General features: G+C 40.9%; 1 protein-coding gene across 1 annotated transcript in view; it reads right to left on the bottom strand.

Annotated features, from left to right (window-relative positions):
• Positions 1-13,941, bottom strand: part of elmo1 (engulfment and cell motility 1 (ced-12 homolog, C. elegans)) — a gene marked incomplete at its 5' end in the record, with an annotated part of 180,901 nt that overhangs the window by 55,711 nt on the left and 111,249 nt on the right. The gene's annotated exons all lie outside the window — the stretch shown is intronic.

Here is a 13,941-nt window from a genome sequence, read left to right as displayed (position 1 = left end):
CCTGATTGGACACACGCCACGATCAGAGCAACCAATCGTGCGTCGGCTCGGGGGGGATCACATGGTCGGCGGATATCTGTGTGTGTGTGTGTGTGTGTGTGTGTGTGTGTGTGTGTGTGTGTGGGAGAGAGAGAATGAAGAGAGCGGTTTAGAGGGGGGAGGGGTGAGAGGAGGAGGAGGAGGAGGAGGAGGAGGAGGAGGAGGGAGTGTGACTGGCTGAGCGGAGATGGAGGTTCCTTTATGCCGCGCGGGGAGGAGAACAGGAGCTCTGGGAGCAGATAAAGACTCGCCGGGCAGTGCTACCGATACACAGCCTCAGTCCTAGACACACTAACATGTACACACACAGCCACGAACAGACACAGAGAGAAGAGGACACACACACACACACTCACACACACACACACACACCACACGTTAAGATGGCTCCATCTTTTGCCAAAGCGTAGCCAGAGCCAGTGCAGCGGCGGTAATAGGACGGGGGTTGCTATGGAAACAGGGGAAACGGTTTTGCCCTCGATGGTTGGAGCATCGGACCTGCCTCCTTCACACACACACACACACACACACACACACACACACACACACACACACACACACACACACACACACACACACACACACACACACACACACACACACACACACACACACACACACACACACACACACACACACACACACACACACACACACACACACACACACTGTACAGACACACACACACACACACACTGTACACAGACATACACACACTGTACACAGAAACACACACTGAACACAGAAACACACACACACTGTACAGACACACACTGTACAGACACACACACACACACACACACACACACACACACAATGCACAGACACACACAATGTACAAACACACGTACACACAAACACAATGTACGCACACACCCACACACAATGTACACACACACACACAAATACAATGTACACACGTACACACAAACACAATGTACGCACACACACACACACGTCACCAACCATTGCTCTGAGCTGACAAAACACCCTGATGTTTCATCTTCTCTCTATTGCACCTCTTCACTTCCCTGCTTCCATCTGTTCCCCATTTGATCTCCTTCACAAAGCATCTGACAGGCTTGACACAAGGTATTGATGTATGGCGGGAGCGGTCTGTGTGTGTGTGTACAGTGTGTGTGTGTGTGTGTGTGTGTGTGTGTGCGTGTGTGTGTGTACAGTGTGTGTGTCTGTACAGTGTGTGTGTGTGTGTAAGATATATTGGGTGTGTAGGCCACAGTGTGCCTACACACGCGTGCCTGCGTCTTATACACGCATACATTTACACATACTTAGAATTATACTCTATATTCTATTGTGCTTCTATTTAATTTAGTTCATATTCCATTTTATTCCACCTTTTTATTTTATTATCTGTCCGTTATGTCTGCTAATGTCGCGCTGAAAACGACCAAAGCAAATTCCTTGTATGTGAAAACTACTTGGCAATAAAATAACTTTCTGATTCTGACATTTGTGTGTCAGCCGTAAAGAGCCAGGTGTAAAGAGCCAGCCGTAAAGAGCCAGCCGTAAAGAGCCAGGTGTAAAGAGCCAGCCGTAAAGAGCCAGCCGTAAAGAGCCAGGTGTAAAGAGCCAGCCGTAAAGAGCCAGGTGTAAAGAGCCAGGTGTAAAGAGCCAGCCGTAAAGAGCCAGGTGTAAAGAGCCAGGTGTAAAGAGCCAGGTGTAAAGAGCCAGCCGTAAAGAGCCAGGTGTAAAGAGCCAGCCGTAAAGAGCCAGGTGTAAAGAGCCAGGTGTAAAGAGCCAGGTGTAAAGAGCCAGGTGTAAAGAGCCATGTGTAAAGAGCCAGCCGTAAAGAGCCAGGTGTAAAGAGCCAGGTGTAAAGAGCCAGGTGTAAAGAGACAGGTGTAAAGAGCCAGCCGTAAAGAGCCAGCCGTAAAGAGCCAGGTGTTGACTTCCGGTTTAGCTGCAATATGTAGCGCACGCAATTGGTTACAGCTCCGCTCCCGTTATCGTTAATTTCGTTTTAAAAACCTTATTTGGACAATACCAAAAGAGATTAGACCACATCGTATGTATTGATAAGACCCTCTACTAACTATATCAAAAGACAACATGGATAAGGATAAGAGAAAGGGTGGAAGGAAACAAGACACAGCAATTCTAACGGCGCCGATTGAAACACGTTCAAGGAAAGTGACAGGCGACGCTGTGGCAGATCCGTTGGTGACAAGCCCCGACGCGGGGAATATAGAGGAGAATACACAGGGACCAAGGACAACTGGCCCCGAGATGGAGACAATAGATGACAACATAACAGGAACATCAGAAAAAAGTACCGTGAAGGAAAAAGCAGGCGATTTTGAGAAGATAATAGCAAAAACATCCATCGGATCCCTCACTGCTCCAATAACATCAACTGACACAAGCAGTTCAATTACACAACCCGACTTCAACTCTCTGACTATCCTGATAAAAGAACAGATGGTCGCTTTCAAAGCACACGTAAAAGAACAGATGGTCGCTTCCAAAGCACACGTTGAACACATCGATACTAAATTCGAAGAGGTTATGAGAGCGGTCGCTTTACAGTCCATGCGAATCACGACAGTGGAGAATACGGTGACAGAAATTACACAGGCAGTCAAGGCGAACGAAGGTGGCATGACAGAGATGGGAAAAGAGATGGAAAGAGTGAAAGAAGAATATCGGAGGGAAATACAAGGGCTTAAAAACGAAGCGACGGAGAGGCTACTAGAAACCCAACGCTACCACAGGCGGAATAACATCCGCATTGTAGGGCTTGATGAAGCAGTAAACTGCGAAGATCCCAACTTTCCAACAGTGTTATCAACGATTTTGGGTAACATCGATCCAAACACAGTACCAGAAGTGGACCAAGTTTACAGAATCGGTTCTCGGGGACAAAGAATCAACGGGCCAAGAGTCATCATTGTCACCCTGCGGAAGACTACAACAAGGGATGACATCATCAAATTTGCTCGCAACCATCGTGGGAATCTGAATTATGGTGGTAAACCAATATTTATCTACGAAGATTTGAGCAAAGATGCCATCATCCGACGTCTACCATACAAGGATGTGATGCAAAAGCTGTTCAAAGCCGGTTACAAGCCAAGGCTATCATACCCGGCGCTGTTATCATTCTTGGGCAGTGACGGTCGCAGGTCAGGTATATACACACCTATCGAAGCTGAGGATTTTCTGAATCGAAATGGAGCAAATAACCCAAGGCAGGACGAAAATGCCGGAAACAGATAAGCCTCTTTCTCAATGTATACCAGTGTTAGAATGACTTTATTGTGTTCATCAAGGTAGCAGACGATATGCAAGCCGTCTATAACAATGTGTACTGTGTATAATACGATTCATAATACATTATAATTTCAGTCTCTGGTCTCTGAGGAGACAAATACATATCATTGCAAAAAGATCTATCTGGAATATTCTGTGTTTATCGCTCAAATGCCCTGGGTCTCTTAGATTATTCTGGAACATAAAATAGTCTAGGCACTAGTATACTCTACAACCTTCTAGAATATAAGGCACCATGACAACGAAGCCTACAACTCTAACAATAAACATCCGGTGTGTATACACATAGCAGATAATAAATTAAATGAAGTTCAATCAGTCCTTAACCACACTTAATCGTATGAACACTACAAGGTTATTCTAACAATTTAAGTAATCACTCCATTGAAGGAACATTGAAGCTCTAAAAGGCGCTGCTTTTCTATCTTATCTAATCTGTTAATTTGGTTCTAGTGGCTTCTCCACGTTGATAATTATTCTATCTCTCATTCCTTATCTATATCTTTCCATTGATTTTTATTTTATTTAATTTTTTCTTCTCATTACTCTATATTTTTTAAAATATATTTTAACTCACATTGTTCTTTTCCAATGTTCTTCACATTAAGGTGTCAATATTGCTCTACAATCTTTTCCTTTTTTCCTTTTTTCCACACGTAAGTAGAGGGTTCAAATGAATATGTCGATGAAAGTTTATTCTCTTTTTTTATTTTTTATTTTATTTTTTCTGTCATTTATCACAATACTTCATTACAGTAAGGGAAGGTGCAAGACCAAAAGCGACATTCTATTGCAATAGAATGGAAATGTTAGATCCTATGGCAATTAGCATAGGAAGATTAAGATTACAATGCTCAGTTTGGGCAATCCGGTGGACTATGGGAGAAAGTCAATCGCGGAGGATGTGTTCTTGGAACACAGGCCTGTACGACTTTCTGGGTGAGGGGAAAATAGGGGATTTTTATTTGTATATATATATGTTTTTAAGCTCAGCTCTCAACGGGACCTCATTAATTGGATGTACATCTATTGTAGCTTCACACTCCAGAAGCATTACCAAAAACTACACAAAAACAAGCATAGATTATGGCTAGTTTGAATATAATGGTATGGAACACCGGTGGGATAAACAAACAACACAAACGCAAAAGCGTGCTCACACTGATGAAAAAAGAACATGTGGACGTGGCTCTATTAAGCGAAACGCACATTTTAGAGGAAGACATAAATACGTTAGCGGATAACATATACCATAATATTAGTCACTCTTCTTTTGTTACGAGAACTAGAGGGGTAGCCATAGTCGTCAGACGCAAATTAAATATCGAATTGAAAGGGGTATGGTCGGATGCTGAGGGGCGCATAACTATAGCAAGGATTATACACAATAACAGGAAAATTGCATTGGCAGCGGTATATGCCCCAAATTTGTACGAAGTGGGTTTCTTCACTTCACTAACCGGAGAAATGTTAAACCATCCCGAGTACTCATATATAATAGGTGCGGATTTTAATGCCATTTGGAACCCAAGGATAGACAAAACTTACCTTACCTTTTCCAGCGAACAAAAAAATTCATCTAAAGCATTAAAAGATTGGTCGAAATCAACAGGGGTAACTGATTTATGGCGTTCACTTAACCCCATGACCCGCAAGTACTCCTGTCGTTCGACGAGACACAACACACTATCCAGAATTGATTACGTCTTTGCATCCCCGAGAATATTTGATAAATATGAAGTGGAAATTACACCCAATGCGCTATCAGATCACTGCTACTTAATCCTGAAAGCAACATTTGGTACACTATCTTCCCGGGCCCCAAGATGGCGTTTTAATTCTATGCTGCTTAACAACAATGAATTCATTACACAAATTAAAGAAGCTCTCACAATATTCCTACGGGATAATGCTAACTCGGTGCAAGATCCCAGAATATTATGGATGTCGGTAAAGACTATGATCAAGGATTTCTCGGATAGATTTTCCTCCATATTGCGCAAAAATCAAAACACAAAACTATCTGAAATGGAAACGCTTTACTCAACGCTTTTTAATTCTTTAAAATACAACAACTCTACTAGACTAGAAAACCAGGTTAACATTCTAAAGACAGAGATCAAAGCAATATACAGACAAAAATCGGAATTGCAAATACGCAGCACAAGACAACAGCAGTACTTCCAAGGCTCTAAACCTAGTCACCTATTAGCCATGCGACTAAGAATTAATGCAAAATTTGCAGATATAACTGCCATTAGGAAACAACAAGCTCTAGTAACAGAACCCAAAATAATAAACGATACATTCAAAGAATTCTACTCCGATTTATATAATTCAGAAACGACCTTTGATCAAGACAAATTAGACACATATCTTAATCAAATTACTCTCCCTAAACTTACGGAGGGCGACGCTAAACAGTTAGAAGTACCGATCACATTAGAAGAACTCAAGAAGGCCATATCCGGAATAAAAAACGGCAAGGCTCCGGGAATTGACGGTATCCCATCAGAAATGTACATTTCTTGCTGGGACATATTTGGACCCTTATTACTAAATATGATCTTATACTCAGTCAAAGAGGGAAGCTTCCATAAACACCAAAATACCGCACTCATTTCAGTTCTTCACAAAAAAGACAAAGACCCCACTGAGTGCGGTAGTTACCGTCCTTTAAGCCTCCTCGGAACCGATGTCAAACTGTACTCTAAGATATTAGCCATCAGATTGCAAAAGCATATGACGTCTTTAGTTCATCCGGACCAAACAGGCTTCATAAAAGGTCGCCTGATCAATGATAACATAAGGCGAATACTGCACGTACTAGATGCAGACAAAGAGGACACCACACCTAAGGCGATACTATCCCTGGATGCTATGAAAGCATTTGACAGGTTGGAATGGTCGTTTCTATGGGCAGTATTAGAAAGGATGGGGTTAGGAAAAGGATTCATTGATATGATTAAAGTACTATACAAGGACCCATCGGCCAGGATTACAACAGGCACATTCATCTCCGATATCTTTCCGGTATCACGCTCAGCCAGACAGGGTTGCCCTCTTAGTCCCGGACTATTCGATCTATCATTAGAACCTTTAGCACAATTTATAAGACAATCCCAACACATAGAACCAATAGTAATCAAGGGCACACATCATAAAATTAGTTTATATGCGGACGACGTAATATTGTTCATGCAAAACCCCAACAACACATTGCCGCATATACTCAAGTTGATAGAAAACTTTGGTGATTTATCGGGATTTAAAATAAATTGGCCTAAGTCGGCTTTTCTTCCTCTTAACACCAGTGCAAAAAAAGACACAACCCTCCCAGGTGCGATACCCATGGTCAAACATTTCAGATGCTTGGGTGTGGAAATATTTCCCACCATAAGACAAACGGTGAAGCACAATTACACAAAAATACAGAACAAAATCAAAGACGACCTGGACAGGTGGGCAAAACTTAAAAACTCAGTACAGGCAAGGGTATCAATAGTTAAGATGGATGTATTACCAAGAATCAATTTCTTCAGCTCAATGCTTCCGTTACCTCCTCCAGAGGGCTACTGGAAAACACATACAAATTTATTTGGAATAACAAACCACCTCGCATAAAAAGATCCACCGCACAGAGAAATAAAGCAGACGGTGGCATGGCAGTCCCAGATTTTTTACAATATTTTAAGGCCTTCACATTAAGACCATTGAAGATATGGTTTGACCCCCAAGCTTTGGTATCTTGGAGAGAATTAGAAGAAAACATAGTAGCCCCACAGAGACTGAAAGACATAGCACACACTAAACTTTCAATCAAGCATTGTGAGCGAGAATTTGGCCCAATAATTACCCATGCAATCAGAACATGGCGGGAAACACAAAAGAAATATCCTAACCCTCAAGAATGGCATAATCACACTCCCATATTCAATAACAATGCACTCTTAATGGGAAAACGACCTATAAGATTCCCTATATGGGAAGAGAAAGGCATACACTCATTAGGGGATATTTTTAATAACAAGGGCCTCTGTAGTTATGTCGAAATATGCATAAAGTTTAACCTCACCGAGTCCACATGGCTTTTTTACATACAGTTACGACTTTGTATGAGATCTCACGGTGTTCCATTACTCATACCAATTGAACACCACAGATACCACAAATTTTTCTATGAAAGAGACACATTGGGAGGTTTTGTATCAGGTTTTTATTATCAATTACTAACGTCCTCGTATGAAACCCTTCAACTAGACACTGTCTGGAGGAGGGATATACCAGACCTAGAATATGACTTTGATTGGCAAGGAGCCTGGGCAAATGTCCGACTTACATCAAGAAACCCGGATCATCAACAAATCAATCTGAACTATATTCACAGGACATACTTGACTCCTATAAGGCTGTGCAAAATGGGGCTTATACAAGACTCCAAATGCTCCCAATGTACAAATGGGGACGAAGGAACATTTATGCACATGTATTGGGACTGCCCACCAGTTAAGGCATTCTGGAAAGATGTGTCCCAACAATTATCAATACTCGTATTTTGGAATATACCTGTACACCCCGCGGTATTACTATTGAATGATGTTTTTGAGTTTGCAGTGAATCCACAACTAAAAAGATTGATTTTATCGGGTATCACAGTAGCTAAAAAACTGATCGCATCACGTTGGTTTCAACCGGAGAAAATTTGCCGAAAAGTGTGGTTTCTTACATATCTCGATGTGATATATCAAGAAATATCTACAGCAAGAATTCTGGGGCTCAATGAATCCAAAATGTCAATGTGGTTAGAAGTGGTGGAGAGAATAAAAGCTAGCTTATAATGGTAGGGTCTGGTTAGGAGTGAGGGATAATGGAGGTACTATCCAAGAGGGGGTCCGGGAGGGGGGGGTTTGAGCTGGAGCATATGTGTGTAGGGTTTTAGAAAATAGGTATTAGGGGTATATTATATACTAACATTTATATAATTGTAATTTCGCTGGATATACACTGTATACGGTTAAAATGTTATTATAGACTATTTTTGTTTTATCCTGTTTCTGTACTTGCATATATTTTAACCACCTTTACTGAAAGTTTCATTATGCATTGTGTGTTGAGTACTGACTTTTAATAATTTTTTGTTTTGCAATAATAAAAAAAAAAAAAAAAAAAAAAAAGAGCCAGGTGTAAAGAGCCAGGTGTAAAGAGCCAGGTGTAAAGAGCCAGGTGTAAAGAGCCATGTGTAAAGAGCCAGCCGTAAAGAGCCAGGTGTAAAGAGCCAGGTGTAAAGAGCCAGGTGTAAAGAGACAGGTGTAAAGAGCCAGGTGTAAAGAGCCAGGTGTAAAGAGCCAGGTGTAAAGAGCCAGGTGTAAAGAGCCAGGTGTAAAGAGCCAGGTGTAAAGAGCCAGGTGTAAAGAGCCAGGTGTAAAGAGCCAGGTGTAAAGAGCCAGGTGTAAAGAGCCAGGCGTAAAGAGCCAGGTGTAAAGAGCCAGGTGTAAAGAGCCAGGTGTAAAGAGCCAGGTGTAAAGAGCCAGGCGTAAAGAGCCAGGTGTAAAGAGCCAGGTGTAAAGAGCCAGGTGTAAAGAGCCAGGCGTAAAGAGCCAGGTGTAAAGAGCCAGGTGTAAAGAGCCAGGTGTAAAGAGCCAGCCGTAAAGAGCCAGGTGTAAAGAGCCAGGTGTAAAGAGCCAGGTGTAAAGGGCCAGGCGTAAAGATACTTTTAAATATCGATACTTGGCGTCCCTGTATCGATACAGTATCGCCACGCAAAGTATCGCGATACTACTACGTATCGATTTTTTCCCCCACCCCTATCTGACAGTGTCTAGAAACACATATATTCCATGTGAGAGTATCTAGAAACACATATATTCCACGTGACACAGTATCTAGAAACACATATATTCCATGTGACACAGTATCTAGAAACATATATTCCATGTGACACAGTATCTAGAAACACATATATTCCATGTGACACAGTATCTAGAAACACATATATTCCATGTGACACAGTATCTAGAAACACATATATTCCATGTGACAGAGTATCTAGAAACACATATATTCCATGTGACACAGTATCTAGAAGCACATATATTCCATGTGACACAGTATCTAGAAGCACATATATTCCATGTGACACAGTATCTAGAAGCACATATATTCCAGGTGACAGTATCTAGAAACACATATATTCCATGTGACACAGTATCTAGAAGCACATATATTCCATGTGACACAGTATCTAGAAACACATATATTCCAGGTGACACAGTATCTAGAAACACATATATTCCATGTGACACAGTATCTAGAAACACATATATTCCATGTGACACAGTATCTAGAAACACATATATTCCATGTGACACAGTATCTAGAAACACATATATTCCATGTGACACAGTATCTAGAAACACATATATTCCAGGTGACACAGTATCTAGAAACACATATATTCCATGTGACACAAACACATATATTCCAGGTGACACAGTATCTAGAAACACATATATTCCAGGTGACAGTATCTAGAAACACATATATTCCATGTGACACAGTATCTAGAAACACATATATTCCAGGTGACAGTATCTAGAAACACATATATTCCATGTGACAGAGTATCTAGAAACACATATATTCCAGGTGACAGAGTATCTAGAAACACATATATTCCAGGTGACAGAGTATCTAGAAACACATATATTCCATGTGACACAGTATCAAGAAACACATATATTCCAGTTATGAACAATAAACATTACCCTTCCCAAACGGTGCATATCTCACTTTGGAGCCAAACCTTTCTTTGTGCCCTACGGGCAACACGAGACACAGAGACGCGACGATGTCACTTATTCCATCTCGGAGTAAAGCTTTATTTATGACGGGAGAAGCAAAGTGATGCACTCTAAAAGTATGTGGAGAGGATGATAGATATACAGTCTTTCACCAACAAGTCCTGATGATAAACAACGGAGGCCCTTTTACAGTGTACGCCGACTTGATTTATCATCGTACCAGAGTGTTCTATAAACCCACGCCAGTTGGAAAGACTGAGCTATGATGAGTTATGATAATGAGTGCAAAAAATTCTTCCCCAAGTAACCCTTCCTGCTGTATTGGCGCTTTTGAGTTGTTTCAATCAACTAAATAGGAGAGAGTGAATCTGATAATAGAAAATGTGGATTTATATCGATTACCAAGACATTCTTGGCATGTAATTAACATTATGAGTCACAGGCAGCTCCCAGGGGGGAGGGGCCAGAGGGCTGATGTTACCAGGTAGCCCCCAGGGGGGAGGGGCCAGAGGGCTGATGTTACCAGGTAGCCCCCAGGGGGGAGGGGCCAGAGGGCTGATGTTACCAGGTAGCCCCCAGGGGGGAGGGGCCAGAGGGCTGATGTTACCAGGTGAGGTGCAACGTTCCTATGACGATAACAACCATCAACAGACGCATCGTCTCCGGGTCTATCCCATTTCTTCAACAGCCGAGGCAACAAATAGTTTCTGAACTTGACTCTTCATTCATAGACTCTAAGATAAATAAGGTTACGTGGGCGTTACAAGAACAACACATGTTTTATATTCCCATTAATATTCATGTAAAAAGACACGCATCCCTTTTATGAAAATCAGGAGACTTGTTTTTATCCGCAGTCTAGAATCCAAACACATAGGAAACCAAGTGCCGGCTAATCTAATCGTTGCTCGCATAAATAAATAAAAAAGACGTCTCACAGCAACTTCTATTGTGTAGCTTGACTCGCAATTGATTGATTGATTTTATTTATGGATCCAAAGACGCAACAAATCCAAGGGATGACATGCTAAAGTGACAACACTTATTTCCAGCCTGGTCCCCGATGTTCTGACCAAAGGACTTAATACACAAATAACATATCAAACAAAGCAAAAATCCAATACAACAAATCCATATTCTACATATCTAAAAACAAGTCAATAACATCTTGACCAAATACCATAAAATAGCGCATTTCTTATACCATCATTAAAACAACAATCCAAGTATGACCTGACAGCTATCCGGCCACTTTACCCCAGAGATATGAGCGAACCTGACCTTAAAATATTCCTCTAGATCCTGACAGTTTTATCCTAAGTGGAAGGCTGTTCCACATCGAGATACCGGTGTAGAAAAATGAGCTCTGAGCCATAGACTTTACCCGCGGCACCTTACAAGAGCGAACACTGGCCCTGGTATTGTGTCCATGCTGCGTATGGACCATATTGATCTGAGACTTCAGATAGCTTGGGGCTGTACCATTTACTATGTTGAACATGTGGTTCAGTTTCATCTGTTCAACCCTGACTACATAAAGAGATGATGTCACACCTCCAGCAGCACGGCATCACAACAAATAAATAACAACAATCCTCCCTCCTGGCCAGGGTTCCCACAGACATTGCAAAATGAAATTCAAGGACTTTTAAGTACTTTTTCAAGCACTATTTTTAATTTTCAAGGGTGTCACTCGAAGGATACAATTCACTTTTAAATGCTGTTTTTTAAGCATCTTCTTGGCCTGCTTGCCAGCTAGAGCAAGCTAGAGCAGTGGTTCTCAAACTGTGGTACGCGTACCACTAGTGGTACTTGGTGGTACTGCTGGTGGTACTTGAAAACATTTACAAAAAAGCAATTTTTTTTCTTTTTCTTTTTACTATTTTTTTTTTTTTTTATATTTTTTTTAAACATAACATCAAATTAGACACACACGCATTAACAGTAAACATCTAGTAAAAAATCTTTTTGCAGTCAGGCCACTGAACTTAGAAGCAGGCCAGGCCAGTGTTTCTGGTTGCGGTGGCGTGATAGTTAGATAACCTAAGTGGGGAACAACCAGGAGATCACTGTGACAGAGAGTAATGCAGTCTAAACAGTCATAAATCTTTAATTCAACTTCAGCCCTGATCATAACCATTTATTTTTAGATTTTTTGTAATGTCAGATAAAAAATCTGACATTACAAAAAATCCATCAAAATCTGTGTTGCTGCTAATCATTGACACATGCCTAGCCTGTAACAATCCCCCCCAGAAAAATTTACTTTGCATTTGATATATTGAAAATATATATTTTTTTTAACAATAATTTGTGATGCCATCACACAAACTGGCATTTAAAGGGTAAACATTCAAAGATTCCTGCACCAGAATGGAAGAAATTAAGTTTTTGTAACAAAATAATTGTGTGTGTGTGTGTGTGTGTGTGTGTGTGTGTGTGTGTGTGTGTGTGTGTGTGTGTGTGTGTGTGTGTGTGTGTGTGTGTGTGAGAGAGAGAGAATGATGGACAATCGCTTGCTGTGTGAGAGAGAGAGAGAGAGAGAGAGAGAGAGAGAGAGAGAGAATTAAGTACATTTGCTGAAATGCAGTTGTTCTTAATTTTCTCACTTGCTATGTGAGAATGTTAGTTATTATGTTCTCAATGCCCCTTGCATTGTATGAGTTGTGTGGAAGCGTTTGCTAGTTTTAGTGCTACCCTTTGTACATTGTGGCTGCGGCTGACAAAAGTTAACAATAAATAATGCTATTAGGAATACATTTGCCTCCTGCGTGAACTGCGCATAGCTGAATAGACTGTATTTTAACGCCAGTCATATGGTGGTACTTGGAGAGCCAGCTACGTTCTTAGGTGGTACTTGGTGTAAAAAGTTTGAGAACCACTGAGCTAGAGCATCACACACGTGAAGAAATGAGGAAAAGCTATTGGAGCGCACGAGACAGCGACTCGTCAGATTATATTAAAACAGAACCAAAAAATAACTATTTCTTGATTCAGAACAATTTGATCATGGATGAACAAAACATTCAATGCGAATGGTTGATTTGAATTGAAATGACTTTTTAAGCACCTTGTTAAAAAATTGGCTGTTTTTAAAGAATTCTAGCACTTTCCCAAAATTACATCATGTCATAAATCCATGTCTACAGACTGTATATGGATTAATGTTGCACTGCAAGGACCTTGTGCAAACCCTGGAATACTGTATACTACTTCATCAGAGCATATATTTAGCATTTTATTTAGAATTTTTTGATCATATATTAGATTTGATTATATATATATATATATATATATATATATATATATATATATATATATATATATATATATTGTAACTATATTTATTGTATGGCAAATATAATTAGAGAGGGCATACATACCCTCATATTGCACCTTGACCTTTTTACACTGCCTACTTGCTCAGAGTTAATTATATTGTTATATTGTTTACACACTGCCTATTTTTTATTCTATTTTAATTTGACTTCTCCACTGTACGATCGTTTCACGACCTGTATCATGTCTTCTACTACCTGTACCCCCCCCCCCCCCCCCACGCTGCTATGATGCCTGAATTTCACCAAGGGGATCAATAAAGGAATTATCTTATCTTATATAAGACACCATTAGATAAGAATTACTTCATCGTCCCCGCGGGGGAAATTAAATTGCAACGGCAAAGGAGCGCAGGAGAGATCAGCAGGAGAGATCAGCAGGAGAGATCAGCAGGAGAAATCAGCAGGAGAGATCAGCAGGAGAGATCAGCAGGAGAGATCAGCAGGAGAGATCAGCAGGAGAGATCAGC

Source organism: Notolepis coatsorum (genome assembly GCF_963971535.1).
Source record: "Notolepis coatsorum genome assembly, chromosome: 4".
Lineage (NCBI taxonomy): Eukaryota > Metazoa > Chordata > Actinopteri > Aulopiformes > Paralepididae > Notolepis > Notolepis coatsorum.
This window is presented reverse-complemented; position numbering and strand designations above follow the sequence as displayed.